The sequence below is a fragment of the Eptesicus fuscus genome, chromosome 15 (genome assembly GCF_027574615.1).
Source record: "Eptesicus fuscus isolate TK198812 chromosome 15, DD_ASM_mEF_20220401, whole genome shotgun sequence".
NCBI lineage: Eukaryota > Metazoa > Chordata > Mammalia > Chiroptera > Vespertilionidae > Eptesicus > Eptesicus fuscus.
In genome coordinates, this window is record NC_072487.1 from 44,258,022 (window position 1) to 44,273,680 (window position 15,659).

At 40.5% G+C, this 15,659-nt stretch overlaps 1 pseudogene; it reads left to right on the forward strand.

The window, feature by feature from the left end:
• The first annotated feature begins 7,566 nt into the window (after window positions 1-7,566).
• Window positions 7,567-8,479, forward strand: LOC103286640 (heterogeneous nuclear ribonucleoprotein D-like; annotated as a pseudogene).
• The last annotated feature ends 7,180 nt before the right edge of the window (window positions 8,480-15,659 follow it).

Here is a 15,659-nt window from a genome sequence, read left to right on the forward strand (position 1 = left end):
ACCATTTCTTACTTCTTTTCAGTCGTGTCAAGTTTCTAAACTTTCTAAATCTCTGTTTTCCAGCTAATGAAAAGAAAATAGGATTCCACTGAGTCTCCTATTACCTACTCCAGGACTTCTGTGAGGATCAAATGAGATGAGACACAGGAAAACGCTTCACAGACATTTGGTTAAAGTGTGAAATGTTTCCACTTAGCTATAAAGCAAGTCGTGTTCCTGGGCTGAAGAAACTCCAAGAAGGCTAGTCATAGGGGAGGAAGCTGGGTGTTGCTACATGACATCATTACCCGGAAGGTCAGACACTTAGCATATAAGCCTTTTATATAGAGAGATATGAATAGCCCATGGATAGACAATAGTGTGGAGAAGGCGTGGGGAGAAGATGGGATAAGGGTGGAAGGGGTCAATTGGGGGGGGGGGGGACATCTGTAATACTTCAACAATAAAGATAAATTTAAAAATTAAAAATAAATGGGCAGAGGACTTGAATATACATTTTTCCAAAGAATACATACAGATGGACAACTGGCACATGAAAGATGCTTAACATCACTAGTCAGTGGGACAATGCAAATCAGAACTACAATGAAATATCACCTCACACCCATCAGAACAGCTATTATCAAAAAGAAAAAATAATAACAAGTGCTGGTGAGGATGTGGAGAAAAGGGAAGCCTTGTGCACTGTTGTTGGGAATGTAAATTGGTGCAGCCACTGTGGAAAACAGTATGGAAGTTCCTTAAAAAATTAAAAATAGAACAATCATATGATTTAGCAATTCCACTTTGGGGTATTTATCTAAAGAAAACAAAAACATTAATTCAAAAGGATGTATGCTCCCCTATGCTCATCAAAGCACTACTTACAACAGCCAAGATATGGAAGGAACCTAAGTGCTCATTGATAGATATGTGGAATATTACACAGTCAAAAAATATTCCAGCCCTCGCCGGTTTGGCTCAGTGGATAGAGCGTCGGCCTGCGGACTCAAGGGTCCCGGGTTCGATTCCGGTCAAGGGCATGTACCTTGGTTGCGGGCACATCCCCAGTAGGGGGTGTGCAAGAGGCAGCTGATCGATGTTTCTCTCTCATCGATGTTTCTAACTCTCTATCCCTCTCTCTTCCTCTCTGTAAAAAATCAATAAAATATATTTTAAAAAAAAAAAAAAAAAAAAAAAAAAAAAAAAAAAAAAAAAAAAAAAATATTCCACACAATGGAATATTACTCAGTCATAAAAAAGAATGAATTCTTGCCATTTTCAACAACATGAATGGATGGACTTGAAGGTATTATGCTAAGTGAAATAAGTCCAACTAAGACTAATACTGTATGATTTCACTTATGTGTGTAATCTAAAAAATAGAACAATAAACAAACAAAACAGAAACCAGATTCATAAATACAAGAAACAACATGGTAGTTACCAGAGCGGGGGTGGTTAGGGGGCTGGCAAAATAGGTAAAAGGATTCAGAGGTACAAATTTCCAGTTATAACATTAAAAAGTAATGGGGATGTAATATACAGCATAAGAAATATAGTCAATAAGATTGTAATAACTTTGTATGGTGATAGATGCTAATTAGACGTATTGTGGTAATCATTTTGTAATGTATGTAAATATCAAATCACTATTATGTACACCTGAAACTAACTGGATATTGTATGTCAATTATATTTCAATTTTAAAAAGCCACTAGCCACACTGGTTATTTTAATTGAAATTCAAATTACCTAAAATTAAAATTAAGTAAAATCAAAACTTCAGTTCCTCAACTGAACATATGGCAATTGTGGACAGCACAGATATGGAACATTTCCATCACCATAGAGTTCTACTGGTCACTGCCTCTCTAGGGACTGCAGGCGTAAACATTACACCAAGTAATTACACCAAGAAATGCAGATTTCTTTGTGCACATGGAAATGTTTTTACCTATCTGGACATGTTGAACTAGACTCTCTCTGAAAGTGAATCTAGATTTCTGCTGGTTTAAAGAATGAAGTTCTTAAGAGTCTCATCATGATTTAAGTTATAATCCTAACATCTTTATGCCTTTTAATTATTCCTTTTGTATTTCTGCCTATTATTTTTACCCAACTGCTATGTCACACATTACAATTGTACTATCCAAATTAGCAGATATGACTATAATAAGACAAACAGAAGAATTATTACCCTGAAGAAACCTGATCAGTGTAAAATGCTCTAATTTTCTATGTTAAATTACTTAAAAACAAAACAAAACTGTCTGATGTTGAACATATATGGTAGACTAGAGGCCCAGTGCATGAAATTCATGCATGGGAGGTCCCCTCAGCCCAGCCTGCACCCTCTCCAATCCAGGACCCCTTGGGGAATGTCCGTCTGCCAGTTTAAACAGGCAGTTGGACATCCCTCTCACAATCCGGGACCGCTGGCTCCTAATCATTCACCTGCCTGGTCACTCCTAACGGCCCCCCAACCCCACCAGCCTGATCGCTCCTCACTGCCTCTGCATGCCGGCCTCATCACCCCTAAATGCCCCCCCCTGCTGACCTGGTTGCCCCTAACTGCCCCCCGCTGCCAGCCAGGTCGCCACCAACTGCCCCCTCCCTGTCGGCCTGGTTGCCCCCAACTGCCCCCCCCCCACTGGCCTGGTCACCCCCAACTCCCACCCCCCCCCGCTGGCCTAATCATCCCTCACTGCCCCCACTGCCAGCCTAATTGCCCCCAACTGCCCCTGCTACCAGCCTGGTCACCCCCAATCGCACCCCCCCACCAGCCTGGTCGCCCCCAACTGCCCCCCATGGCAGCCTGGTAGCCCCTCAAGGTCCCCCCCGCCAGCCTGGTCACCCCACGCAGCCTGCTTGTTCAGTCGTTTGGTCGTCCCTCACTAACCCCCCTACCAGCCTGGTCGTAGGCAGCCATCTTTGAGGGTATGACAGTCAATTTGCATATTACCTCTTTATCATATAGGATTATTATATAGGATACTACACTTTCTCCACTAGAGCTCTCTCCTCACTTGGGTGTGCCTCTTAGTAAATTAAAAGATATCCTTGCCTAATACAAATTTGAATATACATGGTCAAACTACCAGGATCCAAATCCCAGCTCTACCAATTATTATCCTGTGTGAACTTCAGGAAGACACTCAACCTCTCTGTGCCTCAGTTTCTTCCTCTATCAGTGATGAAAATCACCATAGCTACTAAATTGGATTCCTAGGAGGATGATATGACTTAATAGATGTAAAAAAAATATTAAAATAGTACCTAGCATACAATAAATACTATTTTGTGTTAACTTGTTTTATAGCATCAAGTATCAAATAATCTCATTACAAACTGGACATATTGGACTCATTATAAACTAGACTCATTTTTGTATAGTAGGAATAACACTATTATGAGAGTTCCCCATACAGGAAGTGCATATCAACACAAACATAAGCAAATATTAAAGCCTAAGGTATTACTGAAAATAGGCATCTCTTTTATGGACACATTGAAGCCACTCTCCTACTTTTATCATGCTATTCTTCTTTATTTTTCACACATTTGAAAATACTCTAATGGAATTTTACTCAGCCTGAATCCATGTGCTTGCATTTATATGTATATAAATGTTGAACATATATCGTAGACTAGAGGCCCGGTGCACGAAATTCGTGCATGGGAGGTCCCCTCAGCCCAGTCTGCACCCTCTCCAATCCAGGACCCCTTGGGGGATGTCTGACTGCCAGTTTATATATTAAAATAATAATTTATTAATAGAAACTAAAAAATAAAAATAGAAAAGGAAAAGTGTAATATCTTGTAAAGAAATCATACATCGTATGTCTTTTCTTTGTATATCAGTTCTCTATTGCCACAATAATACTGCATAACAAACAACCAGAAAACCTCAGGAGTATACAAAAGCAAATATTTATTTTTGATCATGACTCTTTTAATTGGCTAAGTATTCTGCTCAGCTGAGCTGTGCTTGGCAGAGTGCAGCTATGGTAACTGCTCAGCTTTGGGTTGACTAGGCAGCTTTGCTGAACTTGGCTGGATTTTCTCACCTGTCTGGAGCTTCAGCTGGGACAACTGGGCTAACTCAACTCTATTCCATGTGTCTCATGATCCATCAGGCTATCCCACACATTTTCTTATAGTGAAGGCAGGAAAGCAAGAAAGAGCAAACCCAATTATGCAACATTATGTATGTTGTGTGTACAGCATTCCACTGACCAAAGCAGTGCATTTAACAAAACACAGATTTGGAGGAGGAGGGACCAAAGAGATACAGGACAAACATCATGATACAGGGGAGCCATTAATTGGGATTGTTGATGTAGTAAGTCTATCACACTCTGTCTCATAAACTTTAGCACTTCCACACTATTTTTGTCTCATAATCACTAGGGTTTTTATTTTGATAAATGTTTCTTTCTTGGAATGCAGTATACTTGTGGCATTGAATCACTTGTACCTATTTTAAAATAGTTTAAATTCTACTGTTGATTAGTACCTGGAAATTTTCTATTCTTCTACATTCTCACTCAGTCCTACATAAAATGGATTAGCCTCTGATTAAATATGTCACTTTTCAAATCTTGAATTGTCTTGCCCTTAGAAAAACCTGAATCAATGATAATCCAAAATAACCAAAGATTATATGATTTTTAGTAATTTTCCAAGTAATTAAAGATCCATTTGGCACTATGCTAAGAGCTAAAAGAATTTTCTAATATAATAGTGGGCTTATCTGCCCTCTTCATCTTAAAACTTTCACCATAATATCTCATTAGTTATCTCCTTGCAATGAAGCCAGAATTATTTCATTTTTATCAGCTATGCTATAAGATTACATATAAAAGTTTTGAGGTGTGCTTTTGACATAGAAAAAAACTTTCAAAGATTTCCTTTTATTTACTTTTCTAAGCAAATACCCAGCCAGTGCCCATAATAGCCAAATATTAGATACCCTAAAAACAAAAGTTAATCTAAGGCAAATCCTTATTCTGTTCTCGGCACTCAGAGAGGCTCTATGTAAAATGAGTCTAAATGATAAGTAGAGAAGAGAGATAACATGATGTTTATCATAATATTTTCAAGCCTTTCATTATTATCACAGCTTCTTGGCAACTTTCTTACCTTGGAAATTTCTACTCAAGCCAAACACATTCACTCAAACCACAAAACAAGCAATTGCTGTGGTTGGGAAGAAGATGTCCATATAATGCCAATTACCTGTGAATCAGCAGTTTCATTAGAGTAGCAGCCTACATTCAATTCAATTCACTGCAGTGTTTCAATTATGCCTTTGTTACATTCCCTGCACTTATTAACATCATGTACACAGAGAGTTACTTACAAGTTTTTTAAATTGGAATATGTATAGTCATATTCCCTCTAAACTCTCATCTTCTATGTTCCTATTCTTATTAGGTTATGCATCTTAATTGAAAGGCCCCAGTAGTCCTCTAAAGCAGCTCCTCTCAAATTTTAATGTGCATATCCATCATGTGGGGTTACATGTTAGAATGCAGCTTCTGATTCAGTCAGTCTGGAATAGGACATGAAATTCTGCATTTCTAATCATTTCATAGGTAATGTTGACTCTGCAGTGCTATGAATGTCACTTTGAGTAGCGAGTACTGGTCATAAGGGCTTTCATCCCCAAATGGAGGCATACAACCCCCACCATGATCTAATCACCCTTCCCTCCCTTTCAAACCTTTTCACCCAGCCATTTGAGAGTCCTAAATTGAGGTCTGCAAATTTCCTCCATTCTAAACCTTCACTGATCATGTCTTTAATCTTCTTATAAAATATTTAGAATAATGCTTAACAGGTCTTAACTACTAAATAAATGTTAGTTGATGCTTTGTTAACTGAAATCTGACCATTCCATAAAAACCTTACTCTTAAGTAGAAATATCTTACTTGCATAACCAATATCCTTTGGCCATAAGAAATTTAGTAGTTGTTCTTTTTGCTCCCCATTGCCATTTTCAAACTATTTCTCGCCTCCCCCCACCCCCATCAAAACAAACAAAAAACACAGCTCTTTGAAGCCTGTACTACTTGGCTGAACTGCCCACTACCTCACCTGAAGTTGCCATCTTGTCATTCCTCCAGCTCTCAACCACTACACCTGTTATCACTCTCAGTTGCTTCAACATCTATGTGGATAAACCAGATGCTAGTCTGACCTCAGTTTCTTGAATTTCTCACCTAAAACATTAGTATCCTTCACTCCTCTTCATCCTATCATTTCACAAATAAACCCTAGACCTTTCATTACCACCTTCAAAACATCTATGTCAAATACCCACTATGTCCACCATAATCCGTACTTCTACTGCACCTGCCCAATGACCCTCCAGCTACAATTCTTTGACCTCACTGAAACCTACAGTGCATTGAAATCATATACATAAAATAAGATTTTATATAAATGTAGTGAAATTTTATATATAATGAAATTACCTTCATATCTATATACCTGTATATAAAAGGCTAATATGCTAAGTGTCCAACCATCCAACTGGTCGCTATGATTCACACTGACCACCAGGGACCAGATGCTGAACCCAGGAGCTGCCATGACACGCACTGGCCATTTACAGAGAAATGGCACTGCAGACCTGGCACCCACAAAGCAACACTCGGCTTCCCCCAAGTGGGACACAGGCCCGGCCACCACCCTGGAGTGACAGCCCACCAAATTGCAGCTGACGTTGCTGAGACCCCATGTCACAAAATGTGGCCCACAGCCCAGCTCAGCTCCGAAACGGTGGCTGTGGGCCGCCAGGCAATGACATCACGTAGCAACACCCATCCTCTCCCTAAAGACTAGCCTCCTTGGAGTTTCTTCAGCCCAGGAACATAACTTGCTTTATAGCCAGGTGGAAATATTTTACACTGTAACCAAATGTCTGTGAAGCATTTTCCTGTGCCTCATCTCATTTGATCCTCACAGAAGTCCTGGAGTAGGTAGATAGGAGACTCGGTAGAACCCTATTTTCTTTTCATTGGCCGGAAAATGGAGATTTAGAAAGCTTAAAAACTTGACCCGACTGAGAAGAAGAAATAAATGGTGGACCTTGAAAATGACTTCAGGTTTTCTCACTGTGCAGAATATAGTCAAACACTGCTGCAGTTAAATATTTTACTCTTTGTTCTCCCTGCATGATCTATAATAATAATCTGCTTTGTGTTGATATTTACTGCAGTGTTGCTGACAATTACCTGAAAGAAAAGTTGGGGTGCTTCACTGGGCTGGAAAATGTTTAGCTAAATCAGAAAGCATGTCTAATTAAGTAAGTTTATTTTATACCTATGAAAGCTAAGTTTACTCGCGCAGGCACAATACATATATTAATAAAGCTCTCACTGGCGCCAATCTCACGGGTGTGTTTCGATCTGTCATTGTCGATCGTGAATTTGATTGACACTTCTATTATAGAGAAAGGGAGAATAGCGATATTAAAATATTTCTTCTAGCTCTTCCGCTGCCAGTTTAAATCCGGCTCCATTCAATGCTCTGCCACTACTGCTGTGACCCAAACTCCGTACCAGCACCCACAGGCTGACAAGGCCGCTATCATGGAGGACATGAATGAGTACAGCAACGTGGAGGACTTCGCAGAGGGATCCAAGATCAACGCGAGCAAGAATTAGAAGGATGATGGTAAAATGTTTATTGGAGGCTTGAGCTGGGATACAAGCAAGAAAGATTTGACTGAATATTTGTCTCGATTTTGGGGAAGTTGTAGACTGCACAATTAAAACAGATCCAGTCACTGGGCGATCAAGAGGATCTGGATTTGTGCTTTTCAAAGATGCTGCTAGTGTTGGTAAGGTTTTGGAACTGAAGGAACACAAACTGAATGGCAAACTCATAGACCCCTAAAAGGGCCAAAGCTTTAAAAGGGAAGGAACCCCACAAAAAGGTTTTTGTGGGTGGACTGAGCTCAGATACTCCTGAAGAACAAATTAAAGAATATTTTGGAGCCTTTGGAGAGACTGAAAATATTGAACTTCCCATGGATACAAAAACAAATGAGAGAAGAGGTTTTTGTTTTATCACATATACAATTGAGGAGCCAGTAAAGAAATTGTTAGAAAGCAGATATCATCAAATAGGTTCTGGGAAGTGTGAAATAAAAGTTGCCCAATCCAAAGAGGTATATAGGCAGCAACAGCAACAACAAAAGGGAGGAAGAGGTGCTGCAGCTGATGGAAGAGGTGGTACTAGGGTTCGAGGCTGAGGTCAGGGCCAAAATTGGAACCAAGGATTTAATAATTATTATGATCAAGGATATTACAATAGTGCCTATGGTGGTGATCAAAACTATAGTGGCTATGGTGGATATGATTATACTGGGTATAACTATGGGACTATGGATATGGACAGGGATATGCAGACTACAGTGGTCAAGAGAGCACTTATGGCAAGGCGTCTCCAGGGAGAGGCAATCACCAAAACAATTATCAGCACTAGAGGAGGACATTGGAGAAAACAGAAGGAGAGTGCTAAAGTAACCCATCTGGCAGGACGACATTGAAGACTGATCGGTCTTCTCTTTCTCTAACATGATTATTTTGTAAAAGACTTTCTAGTGTACAAGACACAACTGTGTTCAACTGTATATAGCTGCCAATTAGTTTTTCTTTGTTTTTACTTTGTCTTTTGCTATCTTTGTTATGATTCAATGTGGATTTGTGTTTATACCAATTTTGTTTGTATGATTTCATGTTAAACCTCAAGTAAATGCTTCCTTATGTGAGAAAATATATATATACATATATGTATATATATATATATATTTATATATATATATATTTCTTCTAATTAATTTCCTTTAAATGTGCACGAATCCATACACCAGGCCACTAGTATATCATAAAAGTTAAGATTTTTGTGCTTTTGTTTTAAATAATTCCTTTTAGATCCGTTTCTGCCTCCTAAATCCTATCTAATAAGGAGGGAATATGCTAATTGACTGCCCCGCCCTCAAAGATGGTGGTGCCCACAGCCACAAGATGGTGGTGTCCAGTCCCCTCAGCCCCGCCGGGGTGGCAAGGCGCTCCTCCGGAGTCCACCAGTCCCCTCAGCCCCCCAGCCACCCAGGGCTGGCCCAAGGCACAGGCAAGCCTTGGATGGCGGCTGCCCAGCTGACGTCCAAGGCGCAGGCAAGCCTTGGATGGTGGCTGCCCAGCCACCCAGAGCCACCCAGGGCTGCCCAAGGCTCAAGTAACCAGGGCCGGCTGAGGCTTGCGCTGCCAGCAGTGGCAGCAGCAGAAGTGTGATGGGGCATCTCCTTTCCCTGATTGCCAGGTTGCTTCCCACCCCTGAGGGCTCCCAGACTGTGAGAGGGGGCAGGCCAGGCTGAGGGACCCCCCACTCCAGTGCATGAATTTTCATGCACCGGGCCTCTAGTAATACAATAATGATGCAGCATCTGTCCAAAAACAAATGTGATTTACTTGAGGTTGAAACTTTAGATCTGTAGATATAAACCCTGATATTACTCATAAAAAAATATATCTTTAATGATGTATACTTTTTCAGCAGATTCTCAAAACAAACAGGAATGTTAAATAGATTATGAATTGGCCATTCACTCTCCTTTTTCAGCATGAGGGAACAGGAAGTATGTCCTCAGGGGGAAAACTGGGTGAAGATGCCAGCCAGAAAAAAACTATCAGTTCAGAACAGTAAAGGGATCTTATTCGCTTGAAAGCAGGTATCTTTCTAAATTCATTTCCAATCCTAAATTTCACAGTATGTAGGCCCAGTGAATTCAATTCTTGCTGCTATGCAAAGCCCTTACCTGGGTAAATAGTTGGGCTTGAAAGAAATAAAAACTGTAACTTTCTTTTATTGTTTGTTTCCATTTGCTATCACCTCTTTAATTGCAGATATAAGTGGATACGTATGAACTCTCTAGGAATATTGGGTATGCTTGGCTTTTTTTTTTTTGAAATCTTAGATGCTTTTAAAAATGAAACATAAGTTATGGACACTGAGAATACATTAAGCACATAAAAGTATAGCACAATTTTGTAACAATGTAGACACATGTATAATTTATGAATCATCAATTTTGTGTCATGGTAAAAATTCTAATCATCTTGTAAGTATATGTCTTGCAAAAGATTTCTTATGATATAGACTAGAGGAATTATAGCCCTATTTTTGGTTGGTCTTTACATAATAATTCTGCTGTTATGAAAATTTAAGTTTCATGACTACTGTCCATAAAATGTTTGACAGCTATTGACAGGCATCCCTTGATATCACTTCCAAGTGAATATACTTTTCTATAACAGGTAAAATAATGTCTGATATTTACTTATTATCAATGGATTTTTGTTTGTTTGCTTCCCGCTGTTAAGAGATAGTGCTGATGAGGAAAAGGGAACTCTGTTACACTGCTGGTGGGAATGCAGACTGGTGCAGCCACTATGGAAAACAGTATGGAGTTTCCTCAAAAAATTAAAAATGGATCTGCCATTTGACACTGTGATCCCACTTCTAGGAATATATCCTAAGAATCCCAAAACACCAATCAGAAAGAATACATGCACCCCTATGTTCATAGTAGCACAATTTACAATAGCTAAGATTTAGAAACAGCCCAAGTGCCCAAAAATGAGTGAATAAAAAAGATGTGGTACATTTACAAAATGGAGTACTATCTATAATAATAAAAGCATAATATGCTAATTAGACCAGACGTCCTTCTGGATAACATTCCGGACAAAGCCGGGGCTGCGAGGGAAGCCCGGGTCCTGGGTGCCGAAGGGAAGCCAGTGCCAGCAGCCTGGGGAAGGAAGGCCTGTAACACTTTTAACAATAAAGATAATTTTTTTAAAAAAGAGTATTGCTATTGAATAAAAAGCAAATAACTATTTAAATAATTCTTGCCACACCATACAGAACTTCATTTCATATCAAAGAGGAGTTCTGAACCTTAACTATTAAGAGGAAATTGTTTTTTAAAATAGAAAGTTTATTTAAATAAACAGATGTGATTGTAGAATCTGATAGTAGAGTTTCTTCTTTTATAAGTGATTGGCCAAAAATTTGTATTTAAGACCCCAGAAATTACTTTTTGCCATCAAGAATAATAAGAAAAACATTCTTTACTTGATTCCCTAATCACAAAAGATTAAAAATAAAATATGCAGGTTGTCATATGTGAGGCATCACTGCCTAACCAAAACTGACCACAAAGCAGAGCTTACTGTTTGTTAGCTGATATTGTAATATTACTTCAGATAAAGTAAGTGTGCATTCAGGCTAGTTATAGAATAACATGAATTATATTTTTATTAAGTTTATGATTTAGCAAACTTTTCCTCCCTTAGTTTTCCAAGCAATCATAAAGGCAGTTAAGAGACTGGGCTTTAGAGTGGATCCAAATTCAAATTCTAATGCTTAATAATGCCAATAATTTATCTCTACTAAAAGCTCCTCCACACCCCAAATTCATATCCAACCATTTATTGCATAACTTAATTGGAATATATAATAGGCATCCCAGATTTACATGTCAAAAATGAAACTTCTGGTATTTTTCCCCTAAAATCTGCTCCTCCCATAGTTTCCCTCATCTCAAAAACAGCACCTCTAGCCTTACACTAGCTCAAGATAAAAACCAAAACAAAACTATACTTAACTCTTCTCTTTCTCTTATGCATGGCATTTAGCTAATTAATAGAATACCAGAGGCCCGGTGCACGAAATTCATGCACGGAGGGAGGGGTGTCCCTCAGCCCAGCCTGTACCCTCTCCAATCTGGGACCACTCGAGGGATGCCCTCTCACAATCCAGGACTGCTGGCTCCCAACTACTCGCCTGCCTGCCTTCCTGATTGCCCCTAACTACTTCTACCTGCCAGCCTGATCACCCCTAACCACTCTGCTGCCAGCCTGACTGATGCCTAACTGCTCCCCTGCCAGTCTGTTTGCCCCCAACTTCCCTCCTCTGCTGGCCTGGTCACCCCTAACTGCCCTCCCCTACAGGGTTGATCGCCTCCAACTGCCCTCCCTTGCAGGCTTGGTCCCTCTCAACTGCCCTCCCTTGCAGGCCTGGTGCCTCCCAACTACCCTCCCCTGCTGGCCATCTTGTGGTGGCCATCTTGTGACCACATGGGGGCAGGATCTTTGACCACATGGGGGCAGCCATATTGTGTGTTGGAGTGATGGTCAATCTGCATATTACTCTTTTATTAGATAGGATAGAGGCCTGGTGCAGAGGTGGGGGCCAGCTGGTTTGCCCTGAAGGGTGTCCTGGATCAGGATGGGGATTCCCTTGGGGCGTGGCACAGCCTGAGCAAGGGGCCTGTGGTGGTTTTCAGGCCAGCCACACCCCCTGGCGACCCAAGCAGAGGCCCTGGTATCTGGAATTTATTTACCTTCTACAATTGAAACTTTGTAGCCTGGAGTGGAGCCACGCCTCCTGCTCACTCCGTGGCCGGCAGCCATTTCTGTTGGGGTTAATTCACCTTCTATAATTGAAACTTTGTAGCCTGGAGTGGAGGCCTAGGCCAGCCAGGGCAGGTGGAAAGCTTGGCTTCCTCTGTTGCCAGGGGCAACCCTGGCCTGCTCTCTCCAGCTCCGTGGCTGCCGCCATTTCTGTTTGGATTTGTTTACCTTCTATAATTGAGACTTTGTAGCTTGAGTGGAGGCTTAGGCCGGTAAGGGCAGGCGGAAAGCTTGGCTTCCTCCGTTGCCTGGGAAACCTTGCTCTCTGTGGCTGTAGCCATCTTGGTTGGGTTTATTTGCATATCTGCTCCTGATTGGCTGGTGGGTGTGGCTTATGGGCGTGGCTTGTGGGTGTAGCGGATTTAGGGTCAATTTGCATATTACTCTTTTATTAGGTAGGATATTTGCTTTATACTCAAATATACAAAGACTCTAACCAATTCTGATTACCTCCACCATTACCATGCTGGTCCCAGGGATCATCCTATGCCCAGGTTATTGCAATAGGCTCTGCACTTATCTGTCTCTCTGCTTCCACCCTTAAGTTTCTTCTGTTATTTTCCATAAAACATGGGAGCCAGAGTGATCCTGTTAAGATGTATAAATTAAAATCATCCAGTAACTGCTGAGCACACTTAACTGTTTGCAATGACCTTCAAAGATCCTGCTCCCTACCCTCCTATGGTGATGAAAATGGGGCTCACTACTAGTGTACTGGTTAATAATGTGGATTTTTTTTCAATAGATGGAGTTACACATATGTTGATATATATGTGATTTGATATGTATGCTATTTTGTTGTATTGACAACAAGCTTCAAAACTTCATATGTCAAATTTTCTGAAGGTGTTAACATCATAGATATTTTTACACTTAAAAATGTCAAATTTTGTGCCAAAAAAGAGCATTTGCGGGAAATTTTAATTCATTACTTTATTTTGAAGAAAAGTGCAGCTGAAAGTTATTGTATACTTCGGGAAGCTTATGGTGAACATGTTCCATCTCAAGATACTTGTGAACACTGGTATAAATGCTTTAAAAGTGATGATTTCGATGTGAAAGATGAAGAACATCCAGGTCAACTGAAAAGGTTTGAAGACCAACAATTACAAGCATTATTGTATAAATATGTGTGTCAAACTCAAAAACAACTTGCAGAAAGATTAAACGTTGCTCAGCAAATAATTTCCAATCATTTACAAGCAATGGGAAAGATTTTAAAGGAAGGAAAATGGGTGCCATATCAACTGAACGAAAGACAAATGGAAAACCGAAAAGTCATCAGTAAAATGTTGCTTCAATGGCACAAAAGGAAGTCTTTTTTGCATCGAATTGTGACTGGTGATGAAAGTGGATTTATTTTGAGAATCCCAAACGCACAAAATCATGGGTTCATCCAGGTCAACCATCAACATCAACTGCAAGGCCAAATCACTTTGGAAAGAAGACAATGCTCTGCATTTGGTGGGATCAGGAAGGTGTGGTGTATTATGAGCTTCTAAAACCAGGTGAAACTGTTAATACTGATCGCTACCGACAACAAATAATCTATTTGAACCACGCTTTGATGGTAAAACGACCAGAATGGGCCAGAAGACATGGCAAAGTAATTTTGCTTCATAATAACGCACCATCACACACTTCAAAACCAGTTAAAGCCATGTTAAAAGATCTTGCCTGGGCCCTAGCTGTTTTGGCTCAGTGGATAGAGCATCAGACTGTGGACTGAAGGGTCCCAGGTTCGATTCCGGTCAGGGGCACATGCTCAGGTGGCGGGCTCAATCCCCAGTTGGGGGCGTGCAGAAGGCTGCTGGTCAATGATTCTCTCTTATCATTCATGCTTCTATCTCTCTCTCCCTCTCCCTTCCTCTCTGAAATGAATAAAAATACATTTAAAAAAAAAAAAAGATCTTGCCTGGGAAGTATTAACCCACCCTCTGTATTCACCAGACCTTGCTCCTTCAGATTACCACTTGTTCTGATTGCTGGCACACGCACTTTCTGAGCAGCACTTCAAAATGTATGAAGAAGTGAAAAACTGGGCCTCTGAATGGTTTGCCTCAAAACAATAAAAGTTCTATTGGGATGGTATCCACAAATTACCTGAAAGATGGGGGAAATGTGTAGGTAGTGATGGACATTACTTTGAATAAAGTACTTTTGATGTTTCTCTTGAAATTATTGTGTTTTTCTTTGATTACAAAATCCGCATTATTAACTGGTATACTTGGTAAAAAGTCCACTGCTCCACCACATTCCTCAGACTCTGTAATTTCCTGGGGCCAAAATATAGAAGAACATGGTACAATACTCTGCCTATCTTCTCCTCTTCTGTAATTATCAAGGAGTCCACGTGTTCTAAATAGAACTACGACAAGATGGGGAAAATCTGTTATTTTAGGTACTTAACACATTGCGAATGGATCATGAAAATTCTCACTTCATATTACATAGTGTTTTACGAAGTATCATACTTTAAAAAGATATTAACTTGTAAGAACATGCAATAAAGAACTCCAAAATGCAATGGGTATTTAATTTTAAAGCATGCCTTTAACATTTATGTAAAACATTTTTGTACTCATTCAACAGAAACTTATCTGGCCACTGGGTAAAGCTAGCAATAAAACTACTGGTCTGCAATGGGTTAAGAAACTACTTGGAGAGAAACCAAGGTAGCGGCATAGGTAAACCTGAACTGCTGCCTTGCACAACAACTTCAAAACTACAACTAAAAGACAAAATGGACATCATCCAGAACCACAGGAAGGCTGCTGAGTGGAAATTCTACAACTAGAAGGGAAGAGAAAAGCACACTGAGAGTCACAAGAGCTGCGGAAGTAAAGGCAGAGATAAAGAGGCACGAGAGCGGAGAGGGCTAGCAACTGAGTACACGGCTGTCTTTTTCAAGCAGGAGGGAGACAAAAGCTCCCGACTGCTCTGAACTCCAGTTCCTGGTGAGACTCTGGGGACCCAGACTCTTACGGGGAGAAACTGGACTGTCTGGCAGCGGGCGGAACTCGAGGGCGGCTTTCTCTCAGAGGTGCTTGCAGCGATTACCAAGGGACACAAAGATCCAGAAGCCTCTTAGGGCAGGGCTGACTGGAAGCCATTGCTGTTTGCTCCGCCCTGAGACTCCAACCCATCCAAGCTGTGCGGAAAGGCATTTGCATATGAATGGCCTGGTC